Below are 13893 nucleotides of genomic sequence, written 5' to 3' on the forward strand. Positions count from 1 at the left end.
CTCTAGGTCCCAGCTCTCAGCCCCAACAGCTAGTACGCTGTTGGTGAGGGCTGGGACTTGATGGCTGTCAGGGTGGTCAGTAGCACCAGGTACAGTCCTTTCTAGTGAGGCTCGAGTGTCTGGGCTCAGTGTAGCTGCAGTCTCTGACCTGGAACTGTTGAAATGTCTCAGGGGTCCCCGGGGCATAGGCTGCTGTCAGCTGTGAGCAGATTTCTTTCCGTATCACCTGTAGGTCTTTTAGCCTGGCATACAAATCATTATTACTATGACATGTTGGTTCAGTAACATCATCTGATACAGTCAGAGGAGCTGAGGCCCCATATAAGATCTCAAAGGGGGTAAAGCTGAGTCTGGAAGGGGTATTTCTTGCTCTGAAGAGAGCAAGAGGGAAGGAGTGTCACCCAGTCTGTGCCAGTCTCCATGGTCAATTTGAATAGGGTCTCTTTTAGAGTCTTATTTTTTTTATTCTACCTGTCCTGAACTTTGAGGTCTGTAAATATAATGTAATTTCTAATCGACCTCTAAATACTTGGCCACACCCTGCCTTACCTTGGCGACGAAAGTAGGGCCGTTGTCTGACCAGATTACCTTGGGCATTCCAGACCTGGGGAAGATTTCTTCCAGTATCTTCTTGATGATTGTAGAGGCCGTCTCTCGTTTGGTGAGGAAAGCTTCTATCTATTCCTGAAAAAGTGTCTACAAGCACTAGGAGATACTTGTGATCATATTTTCCGGTTTTTGTCTCAGTGAAGTTCACTTCAACTTTTCAGTAAACTCTTTAGGTCTCTTTGCCCTGTTTGCTTGTTAAGTATTCACTTATTGACATACCTTATATTTTTTACTGTCTCTCTGGCTAAAATCTTAAAGTCTATTACATATACTTAACTACTTGGACAAACTTTTTATCTCTTAAATGAGTCCATTTCAGTATTTGGCAAAGTGAGTTTTTTTCTTTGTTCTCTGAGGAGTATAGCTTTCTCAAGTGTGCTATTGTCTTTTTTGTTTGTTTGTTTGTTTAAGCAATTTGGGCCTTTTCTTCTGTTGTACATTCTAAGTGAGGCCATCCCTTAGTCCAATCCCAGTTCCCAGTGGTTGTCTCTTGTAGTCCTGTAACCAGGATAGGCTCCTGTATAGCCATTTCCTGAGCCACTTTATCTGCTTTGTTACTGCCCCATGCCACTGAATCTCTTCCTTCTGATATCCTGAGCAATGAATAGTACTCACAGTTGTTGGCTTCACCAGGGCATCCAAGAGATGGCAAAGGCATCTGCGGCACTGATGTGCTGGGGGGTTGAGGTTCAGCCATCCCAGATGACATTGTGTTGTCCACCATGGCAGCACCCACTTATCTCTGACCTTCATGAAGAGAACTGTTCCATCTGTAGACAAGGTAGCCTCGACTTTCAGCAGGGGTCAATCAACCAGTCGCAGAGGTCTTTTCTCCACCCATGGGCTTCTGCCAGTGCTTGACACTCATGTTGCAGTGGCTCCAGGTCAGGATTCGGCAGCAAGGTGACCAGATTGTCTCCATGGCAGCTGACCAGTGGTCCCATCTTCTGGGACATTTCATTTAAAGGCAAAACATCAGCCACTCTACCACAGTTTAAGTCCTGGTTTGGGTGATAATTGTTAGTGCCTGGCTGGCAGGAGTGATGTGTTCCAGGCAGAACAGGACTAAGCCACACATCTCTCAGCATCAGGTACTGGTGCACTGAGACAGGTCTTAAGCTCCACATACACAGTCTGTAGATATGCATATACATGGCCTCACCCAGCCATTTCAGTCCACGCAAGCCATTTTGGAGAGCAAATTTCTCAGGATAGGGGCAGTCAGGGATAACCATGAACAAGTGGGTTACCCAGCCCACGCCAACATCCACTGTTCTTCGGGCAGTCCATAAGTATTGTTTGTTGTCAGTAGCCCCTTGTACTCAAGGTCTTTGGATGTTGGCCCACTGGGGGGGGCATAGGAGCACAGAGCATTGGGTCCCTGTATCCACACTTCTCTTCTCTCTCTGTACATAGCCAGCACTCTAGGACCAAGAAGCTCTCCAGTGGCCCCTCTTGTTCTTTCATGGGCAGTCCCTGACCCAGTGTCCTTTTTCTTTGTATTACGCACATTGATCTTTAGTCAGGAATTCTCTTCTGTTGCCAGGTACTATCTTCCTAGGTTCCCTAACTACTGCGGCCAGTATATGTTTCTCTCTTGTCTTTTATCTCTCTTTAGCTCTTTAACCTCCTCTTTGTGTCTTTTTTCTTCCCTAGCTTCCTGTTCTTTTTACCTTTTTTTTCCTCTTTCTCTTCCATAGTCTCTCTCATATCTTCTGTATCTTCTTTTACAGCTATTAGATGCTGTCCACGTAACCACACTTTAACTTTACTTTTTCTGTAACTTACACTAACTCTCAACAACTTAGCTTAACCCTTCAAGTTTCTGTAACTTTTTCTTCATATCTTTTCCTTATCTTAGCCAGATTGGTGGGGCATTTTCCAGCCCCTCAGAGACCCACCCTTGGAGCCTGGCGGCAGACCTGGCACTCCCTACCTTTAGGTGTATTGAAGTCAACAGGCAGAAGTGCGGGCCTTCCATCTATGTCTGGAACATTCTTTCTGGCCTCCAGTAGGATTCTGTCTTTCCTCAGTGGTAAAGAAGGCCTGTAATAGTTACTAACAAGCATCTCAAATGGGATGGTGAGAAAACAAGAGAATCTTGAGAATAGAGGTCTACTGAAGAGGGCAAACAGCATTTAGTCACACAGCTAAACCAGGAGGCCTTCTTGGACAAAAAGTCCATTGTACAAATAAGCACAAGCTTTGTCTATGAACCAGAAAGGCGAGCAGAGAGGCAGCCGATCTGTTATTGACTATCTCTCTAGACTTAGATTTTCTCTCAAGGAATGTCTCTCTTCAGTGTCCGCTTGGTGGCTTTGCCTCTCAAGAGAACCGGCCTCCAAAAGACACTAGGCTTCCAGTAAGAACTAATAACAAAAGGATGGAGGGACGTTAGAACCTGGGTGTTAGATGCCAGGTGGCTGACAAAAGAATTGTAACCAGTTTACCTGGGGCTATCAGGACCTCAGTAGTAGCCCTTTACCAAACAGTCTCTCTGGGTTAAAGGCCCATGGAAAAGAAAACATTAATCCTGACCTTGGCCACTGTCAAAGCCTGAATTCTAAATCTTGACTGGCAAAATAAAGTTGGTTTTTTTTTCAGTTTGTTGTAGATTCTTTGAAATTATTTTAGGGGCTCTTTTCGTCCCCCAACCTGGGGCATTTTGACCACAGGGGCAGGAATTGGCTGCTGTGGGAATAGGATCAAAGACACTCTCCATGTTAATGATGACCAACGAAAAAAGTAATTGAATGCTGGAGACTGACTCCTCTCTTGGAATAGGGCCAGCAGATAAGGCAGGCTTCCTTAAAGAACTTCTCTTAATGAGCGCTCTCCTTCTGTGAGAAAATGTCATAAATTCCTTTCTTGTTCTTGTTTTCCTTAGAGTCCTCTCCCACCTCGCTCTCAGCCTTTTCAGATAGTTCCTCCTGTAGCATTTCTAATGTAGCCTGTAGGAATTCAAGGCCCATACCTAAACATAGTAAAAGCCATATACAGCAAACCAGTTGCTAACATTAAAGTAAATGGAGAGAAACTTGAAGCAATCCCACTAAAATCAGGGACTAGACAAGGCTGCCCACTCTCTCCCTACTTATTCAATATAGTTCTTGAAGTTCTAGCCAGAGCAATCAGACAACAAAAGGAGGTCAAGGGGATACAGATCGGAAAAGAAGAGGTCAAAATATCACTATTTGCAGATGATATGATAGTATATTTAAGTGATCCCAAAAGTTCCACCAGAGAACTACTAAAGCTGATAAACAACTTCAGCAAAGTGGCTGGGTATAAAATTAACTCAAATAAATCAGTTGCCTCCCTCTATACAAAAGAGAAACAAGCCGAGAAAGAAATTAGGGAAATGACACCCTTCATAATAGACCCAAATAATATAAAGTACCTCGGTGTGACTTTAACCAAGCAAGTAAAAGATCTGTACAATAAGAACTTCAAGACACTGAAGAAGGAAATTGAAGAAGACCTCAGAAGATGGAAAGATCTCCCATGCTCATGGATTGGCAGGATTAATATAGTAAAAATGGCCATTTACCAAAATCGATCTACAGATTCAATGCAATCCCCATCAAAATACCAATCCAATTCTTCAAAGAGGTAGACAGAACAATTTGCAAATTCATCTGGAATAACAAAAAACCCAGGATAGCTAAAGATATCCTCATCAATAAAAGGACTTCAGAGGGAATCACTATCCCTGAACTCAAACAGTATTACAGAGCAATAGTGATAACAACTGCATGGTATTGGTACAGAGACAGACAGATAGACCAATGGAATAGAATTGAAGACCCAAAAATGAACCCACACACCTGTGGTCACTTGATTTTTGACAAAGGAGCCAAAACCATCCAATGGAAAAAAGATAGCATTTTCAGCAAATGGTGCTGGTTCAACTGGAGGTCAACATGTAGAAGAATGCAGATCGATCCATGCTTATCACCCTGTACAAAGCTTAAGTCCAAGTGGATCAAGGACCTCCACATCAAACCAGACACACTCAAACTAATGGAAGAAAAACTAGGGAAGCATCTGGAACACATGGGCACTGGAAAAAATTTCCTGAACAAAACACCAATGGCTTACGCTCTAAGATCAAGAATCGACAAATGGGATCTCATAAAACTGCAAAGCTTCTGTAAGGCAAAGGACACGGTGGTCAGGACAAAACGGCAACCAACAGATTGGGAAAAGATCTTTACCAATCCTACAACAGATAGAGGCCTTATATCCAAAATATACAAAGAACTCAAGAATTAGACCGCAGGGAAACAAATAACCTTATTAAAAAATGGGGCTCAGAGCTAAACAAAGAATTCACAGCTGAGGAATGCCGAATGGCTGAGAAACACCTAAAGAAATGTTCAACATCTTTAGTCATAAGGGAAATGCAAATCAAAACAACCCTGAGATTTCACCTCACACCAGTGAGAATGGCCAAGATCAAAAACTCAGGGGACAGCAGATGCTGGCGAGGATGTGGATAAAGAGGAACACTCCTCCATTGTTGGTGGGATTGCAAACTGGTACAATCATTCTGGAAATCAGTCTGGAGGATTCTCAGAAAATTGGACATTGAACTGCCTGAGGATCCAGCTATACCTCTCTTGGGCATATACCCAAAAGATGCCCCAACATATAAAAAAGACACGTGCTCCACTATGTTCATTGCAGCCTTATTTATAATAGCCAGAAGCTGGAAAGAACCCAGATGCCCTTCAACAGAGGAATGGATACAGAAAATGTGGTACATCTACACAATGGAATATTACTCAGCTATCAAAAACAACGACTTTATGAAATTTGTAGGCAAATGGTTGGAACTGGAAAACATCATCCTGAGTGAGCTAACCCAATCACAGAAAGACATACATGGTATGCACTCATTGATAAGTGGCTATTAGCCCAAATGCTTGAATTACCCTAGATCCCTAGAACAAATGAAACTCAAGACCGATGATCAAAACGTGAATGCTTCACTCCTTGTTTAAAAGGGGAACAAGAATACCCATGGCAGGAAAGAGAGAGGCAAAGACTAAAACAGAGACTGAAGGAACACCCATTCAGAGCCTGCCCCACATGTGGCCCATACATATACAGCCACCCAATTAGACAAGATGGATGAAGCAAAGAAGTGCAGACCGACAGGAGCTGGATGTAGATCGCTCCTGAGAGACACAGCCAGAATACAGCAAATACAGAGGCGAATACCAGCAGCATACCACTGAACTGAGAATAGAACCCCCGTTGAAGGAATCAGAGAAAGAACTGGAAGAGCTTGAAGGGGCTCAAGACCCCATATGTACAACAATGCCAAGCAACCAGAGCTTCCAGGGACTAAGCCACTACCTAAAGACTATACATGGACTGACCCTGGACTCTGACCTCATAGGTAGCAATGAATATCCTAGTAAGAGCACCAGTGGAAGGGGAAGCCCTGGGTCCTGCTAAGACTGAACCCCCAGTGAACTAGACTGGTGGGGGGAGGGCGGCAATGGGGGGAGGGTTGGGAGGGGAACACCCATAAGGAAGGGGAGGGGGGAAGGGGATGTTTGCCCGGATACCGGGAAAGGGAATAACACTCGAAATGTATATAAGAAATACTCAAGTTAATAAAAAAAATATTTAAAAAAAGGTTCTTTGCTCCCAAGCAAAATTTAAGTATTTTCCGCTTATCACAGATGTCTACCGTGAGATTTCCAGAGATAGCGAACCAAGATGTAGCAATTCACTATAGTGTTTCTTTTTACCTTAAGCCTTTTTCTTTTAAACAGCTCTTGAAGAGCCAGAAAAATTGGGTGGGACTTGAGAAGTCCCCATGCTCGCTGCAGCAGCTCCGCAGCTAGTTTTCCTTTCCCCTATTGTGTGGGCTGCGAGCACAAGCACAGATTAAACACTATGTTTTTTTAAAAAATTAACGTTGGCTATCAACCAACACACCGCCACTAGAGCAGGATCCACAAAATTAAGTTTTTTTACTCACTATATTTGTTCTACACCGGCTTCTAGTACTAGCTGCGGGGCCCTCAGATTTGTTATGTTGATAAGGAGGTGGGGGAGGACTGGGCGCCCACGGTGTGGGTGCAGGTGTAGGTTCATCTTCATCTGGAAGACCTTCGATGTCAGGATAAATTCGAGGAGTCGTCTTCTTCTCCGTCTGCAGCTCCTGGGCTACCAATATGTGTGAGGACAGGGATGGGGATGCCCGGGACCAGGGCTTCAGCCATGGGGGAAGGTCGGAGGCGAGGTTCTCCCATATCACGATGTAGGGGACCTGATCCGGGTGAGATCCAGGTACGGACTTAAAAACAATCTTTTTAATTGACAAAATAATAGCTTTGTCTAGGGTGCCCTCTGTGGCCAGCCTGCTCCAAACCTTGGCCACTCAGATGTGCAGTAAGTCTGCCAGCGTCCCTTTCTCACTTCCACAGATAAATTTCGAGCTCTAGCTTTAACCTCTGACCAATGATTCAAAGTTTGACTCAATGGGGTGGACACAGACTGTCCCATGGTGAAGAAAAATAGGACCGCCTTGGTAGGAGGAGCTCTCCGTCCCCCTGGTTCCGGAAAGTCACAGTCAGATCTCCTTGACTATCCTCCTGACTATGTTCGGCTCTTGGAACGTCTTCCAGAGCCTGTAGCACCGGGGCATCCCCCTGTCCGCAGTCAAAAAAATTTAAGAAGCGTGGTTGTTTGGAGCAGGAATCCTGCATGTGCTCCCGGAGCAGGAATCCTGCATCTGCTCCCGGAGCAGGAATCCTGCATCTACTCTCCGAGCAGGAATCCTGCATCTGCTCTCAGAGTAGGAATCCTGCATCTACTCTCTCTCAGAGTAGGAATCCTGCATCTACTCTCAGGCGCCTATACGGGGTGGGAATCCTTCATCCACCCGAGTGCACTCAAACTTAAAACTGGTACCGAAAAAGACACAATTTACAGCACAAAAACCATGTACACACACACACACACACACACACACACACACACACACACACACACAGCGGCCACTTCTCAACACACATACCAACGTACCTACAAGGGGCATTTGAGTCTCCGGGGGGGTCACGCTCCCATCCCGGACGAGTCCCCAAATGAAAGACCCCCAAACTTGGGAAGACTCTCGCTCCAGTCACAGGTTGAGGTGCCCCCAAGAAACGCGAGTAGCTGGTCTTGATGTAACAGCAAGAGGTAGCGTTTATTAACGAGATCCCAGACCAACACGTATCTCACACAGGAGACAGAGGAATCGGCCCCGAGCCTCTTCAGGCAGGGGTTTATATAGGAGAAGCCAGAGGGTTTCGCGTGGTTATCACCAAGGGAAATGGGTACAAGGTCTCATCTGCAAGCAGTACGTGCGGGCTGGGGTGTGCTCGATATAGGAGAATGTCTTATCTTTATCTGTAGAGCAGGGAGTCATCCGTCCAGATGGCCCCCTTCCTGGAACAATCCCTTGACCTTGTTTTTGGGCTTGGCCGGGCACATCTCAGGCCAGCTCTGTCCTGCCCCCTTATCTGCTGTTCTTTTGTAGTTTTTATGAAGTTTTTATTTTAACTCTTCAGCTCCAAATGGTCCGGCGAGCCCTATAGTCTCCCTCAGGTAGTTCAGACCTTGTTTATGACTAACTTTTTGAAATTGAACTCTTCACTATTAACATAGTGGAGCATGTGGCTTTGTTATATGTTGGGGCATCTTTTGGCTATATGTCCAAGAGAGGTATAGCTGGGTCCTCAATTAGTTCATGTGCAATTTGCTGAGGAACCTCCAGACTGATTTCCAGAATGGTTGTACCAGTCTGCAACCCCACCAACAATGGAGGAGTGTTTCTCTTTCTCCACATCTTCGCCAGCATTTGCTGTCACCTGAGTTTTTGATCTTAGCCATTCTCACTGGTGTGAGGTGAAATCTCAGGGTTGTTTTGATTTACATTTCCCTTATGACTAAAGATATTGAACATTTCTTTAGGTGTTTCTCAGCCATTCGGCATTCCTCAGCTGTGAATTCTTTGTTTACCTCCAAACCCCATTTTTTAATAGGGTTATTTGTCTCCCTGCAGTCTAGCTTCTTGAGTACTTTGTATATTTTGGATATAAGCCCCCTATTGTAGGATTGGTAAAGATCTTTTCCCAATCTGTTGGTTGCCGTTTTGTTCTAACAACGATGTCCTTTGCATTACAGAAGCTTTGCAGTTTTATGAGATCCCATTTGTCAATTCTTGATGTTAGAGCATAAGCCATTGGTGTTTTGTTCAGGAAATTATCTCCCGTAGCCATGTGTTTGAGATTCTTCCCCACTTTTTCTTCTATTAGTTTGAGTGTATCTGGTTTGATGTGGAGGTCCTTGATCCACTTGCACTTAAGCTTTGTACAGGGTGATAAGCATGGATTGATTTGCATTCTTCTACATGTTGACCTCCAGTTGAACCAGCACCATTTGCTGAAAATGCTATCTTTTTCCATTGGATGGTTTTGGCTCCTTTGTCAAAAATCAAGTGACCATAGGTGTATGGGTTCATTTCTAGTTCTTCAATTCTGTTCCATTGGTCTATCTGTCTGTCTCTGTACCAATACCATGCAGTTTTTATCACTATTGCTCTGTAATACTTCTTGAGTTCAGGGATAGTGATTCCCCCGGAAGTCCTTTTATTATTGTTTTAGCTATCCTGGGTTTTTTGTTATTCCAGATGAATTTGCAAATTGTTCTGTCTAACTCTTTGAAGAATTGGGTTGGTATTTTGATGGGGATTATTTTTTCAGTTCTTAAAATGTTCTTTGTCCATGTTAATGAAAATTTACCATCCCTTTAAGTTAATACATTTTTAACTGTACTGAAATTAAATTTGCTTTAAGAAATGGATGTATACTATATTTAATTATATAAAATCTTAGTCTGTGAACTAGAAAATATCTTCTTGAGTGAGGGAAAGCAGACCACAAAAGACACATACAGTATATATTAACAGATAAGGGGATAGCCCTGGATTTGGGCATGAATGGTAGTTGAGTTGCTTTGCCCACCAGCTCTCCACAACCATTACTACTCGGGTTGAATGACCCCCTCCCAGAAAGGGAATTGTACAAGCCCAAGACCCTCAACTATAGAAGTAAAAAGTAAGTTTTTAGATACACAGACTCAGAACTAAAATAAGCCTGGGAAAGTTCAGATGTGTCCAAGCTTTGTGGGACAAGCTGACCCATCATTTAGACGAAACAGACCATAAAAGAAAACAAAATGCAGAAACCAGACTAAATTATGGGCATTGCTCCATGGGCCACCTGACAGGAAAAAGAAACAGTCCCTGAGCCCCCAGAAGCCCTGACCACCATGTACTTTTTGCCAACTCATTGTTATGGTTATAGCCAAAATAGGTAACATACACGTATGCCTCATTTACTCCACCAATCACATCCCTGTAACCATGCATCTGCTTCTGTAAGCCTGCTTCTGCTCCCTAATGCCCTATAAATCCTGTCCCTGGTTCTTCCGAATAGACTGGGACGCCCACAGATACCTGTGTATCCTGATCAATAAAAATCCTCTTGCAGATTGCAGCCTGTGGACTCGGACTGGTCATTGGGCTTGAGGATCTCCCACCTGAGGGAAGATTCTCTCTGAGAGTCTTACAGGGTCAGCCCTTGGCACTGCCTAGACTTGCTCACCCAATGCCTCAGCTAGCAAGTTCTACCTCTCTCATGCTGTAAAGGCTCGATTATACGTGAGTTCACTATCAGGAACAGATATAATTTACAGATCAGTTGAGGTTTGGATACCTCTCTCCTGCATGTTGCATGTAGCATCAGAGAGGGGCCAGCACTCCTGTTCTCACACCCTCAGTCTGCTCCATGGTGCCATTACAATCAAGGCCAGATCCACTTTGGTATCCAGTTGAAGTACAGCATTGTGTTTCCCAAATGCTGCAACCAGCAAAGTATATGCTTACCTCTCATCAATGTTACAGCCAGTGACTGGTGGGGTCCACACAGCCATTGGGTATTGAAAGGAAAATTATACAGATTTATGGTTTAAAAATATGAAATTAAAAGAATAAGTTTCAAAATTCACAGACTCAGGGCTAAACACTGTGAAAAGCAAGTCCAGGCAGCCCCGCCCGGACTAACAGACCATAAAGATAAAGAAAAGGAATGCAAAAACCAGCCTGAGTTATCAGGTCTGACTCATAAACCATTTGGCAGGAGGGCACCTCCCCCAGCTTACTCAGAGTCACACTTTAACCAGATGTCCTTCAAACACAGATAAGCCCCTAGCTTCTAAAACCCTGAATGCCCCAGTCAGCATGTACTCTTCTGCTGTGCTGTAATCTCACTGCTATGTTTAAATGAGCCAATCACTTACAGCCGTGCCAAAAATTAGCCGCCACTGTTTGAAACAGCCAATTATGTGAAAATGCGCCAAAACCCCTAGCCTTCCCTATATAAATCCCTGACTTTTGAGTTTTGGGGTCTACACCTCTGTCTCCTGCACTGGATACATGTCAGCCTGGAGATTTCCGTAATAGATCTCTGTAATAAACCTCGCCTTTGCTTATTACATGCAAAATGGTCTCTCTGTGTCTGGGGTCCGCAATTTCCCGAGACTTGAGTAAGGGTCTCTCTTCGGGGATCTTTCAATTTGGGGCTCATCCGAAATTGGTGTTTCCTGGGGTGCGCCATCCCGAGACTCGAGCTAGGTTCTTTCAGTATCACATATTATTCCAGATGGCAGTCCAGACCAAGGACAACCACATGGTCCTAAGTGGTAATATGAGCCATTGTCATTCACATAATCCCTTGCTGCTTCATGGGCATAGACACAGGCATGACCATCAGTTGTAGCATGGACTTGGAATTCACCATGGCCTGAGGGGTCAGGGCAGGCTATCCATACCAGTCTGTTCTTCTCGATCCTTGACTCTGTAGTTCTGTCTTTATTCACATTGCTGAAACTATTCCACTTTCATTTTTCTACCATCTGTCTATCACACACTTGCACATTCTAACAGTTCCCAATGTGAGGAGCAGTGGGCTGACCTCTGGCTATATTCCTCTTATCTGTGCCACATGGTGTGGCTGCAGACAGGACTCTGGTTGTCCCTACCTGTTCTGTGTGTTCTGGCTTTTCTTTTCTTTCTTTTTAAAGGAAAATATCTTTAATCGTTTTCTACATTCCAGTCATTATCTCCCTCTTGTTCTTCCCTCTAACAGTTTCTAACCCAATTACTGTTCCCAAACTCCAAAGGCATGTCTCACCCACCCCACCAGACCTCCCCACTCCCTGGTGCCTCAAGTCTATATAGCTATATAATAGATATATTTGTATATAGAGACCTTTTGTATAAAGGAATATATGAAAACGTATCTATTATATCTATTTAAATGCCAATTTACATATGTACATATGCAATATATACATATATTTTCTAAGTTGGACTCCATTTTCTCCAAGATTAAGATCAACAATTGACAATGGGAATTTATAGAGATGAATATACATACATATGTAATATATTTATCTCTATGTTTACCTATATTAACATGTATAATTGTCTATATGTGTATCTGAATCATATATACCTGTAACATCAATGTTAATTCATATAAACATGTATCTTTTATCTTTAGTTGTACTATAGTATAGGTATGCATAGATAAAAAGTTACAGATACACATATAAAGCATAATTTATGATTTATTCCTACTGTTTCTAGGTTTTTATTTCAGGTTTATGTGTTTAATCCATCTTTAGATAGTTTTGTTAAAAGGTGAAAATCAAAGTGATAAACCTGCCTGCCATTTGTAGAAGGTTTTTAGTTGATTTTTTTGATTTAGCTAATAAGATGTAATCTGCAGAGAAGGCTAGCTTTACTTGTTCTTTACTTATTTGCATCAGATTAATCTCCTTCTTTTGCCTTCTTGGTCCAGCTTGAGTATACAGTAAAATACTGAATTCTTTTATGTTGACGATAGTTTTCGCTATCCTGGGGTTTTTGTTATTCCAAATAAATTTATATATTACTCTTTTTGACTATGTGAAGAATTGACTTGAATCTATTTATTGCTTTCACCAAGAAGGTCATTTTTACTATCTTAATCCTGCCAATCATCCTACCTTCTAGGATCTTCTTAAATTTCTTTCTTCAGAGACTTAAAGTTCTTGTCATACAGATCTTTCACTTGCTTGGTTAGAGTCATACCGAAGTACTTTATTTGTGACAATTGTGAAGTATGTCATTTCCCTAATTTCTTCCTCAGCCTGTTTATCCTTTGAGTAGAGGAAGGCTACTGATTTATTTGAGTTGATTTTATATCCAATCACTTTGCTGAAGTTCATTCAGGTTTAGGAGTTCCCTGGCAGAGTTTTTTGGGACACATACATATACTACCATATCATCTGCAAATAGTGATATATTGACTTCTTTTCCTATTTGTATCCCTTTGACACTTTTTGTTGTCTAATTACACTGTCTAGGATTTGAATAGGAAGGGAGATAGTGCATTGTTTAGTAGGATTGCTTCAAATTTCTCTCCATTTAGTTTGATATTGGCTACTGGGTTGCTGTATATTGCTGTTATTATGTTTAGATATGGGCCTTGAATTCCAGAACTTTCCAAGTTTTGTTTTTTTCATGATTCAAAGTTTTTTGAATTTTGTCAAATGGTTTCTCAGCATGAAATGAAATGATGATTTGTTTTTTTCATTTGAGTTTGTTTATATAGTGGATTACATTACATTGACGCATTTTTTTATATATTGTATCATCCCTGCATCGCTGGGATAAAGTCAACTTGATCAGGATAGATAATCATTTTGGTGTGTTCTTGCCTTTAGTTTGAGATAATTTTATTGACTATTTTTTAACCACGGAAATTGTTGGGCCTTTGGTTTAGGTATAAGCACAATTGTGGCCTTAAAGAAAGAACATGGTAGTGTTCCTTCTGTTTCTATTTTGTGGAATAGTTTGGACAGTATTAGTATGAGGTCTTCTATGAAGGTCTGTTAGAATTCTGCACTAAACACATCTGTTCCGGGACTTTTTTTGGTTGCCAGACTTTTAATAACTGCTTTTATTTCTTTGGGGGTTTGGGATTATTTTGATGGTTTACCTGATCCTGATTTAACTTTGGCACCTGGTAGTTGTCCAGAAAATTGTTCATTTTATCCAGATTTCCTAGTGTTGCTGAGTACAAGTTTTTGTACTAATATGTGATAATTTTTAAAATTTCCTCCATTTCTGTTGCCATGTCTCTCTTTTTCATTTCTGATTTTGTTAATTTG

Source organism: Rattus norvegicus, chromosome 18, assembly GCF_036323735.1.
Source record: "Rattus norvegicus strain BN/NHsdMcwi chromosome 18, GRCr8, whole genome shotgun sequence".
In the NCBI taxonomy this organism is placed as follows: Eukaryota; Metazoa; Chordata; class Mammalia; order Rodentia; family Muridae; genus Rattus; species Rattus norvegicus.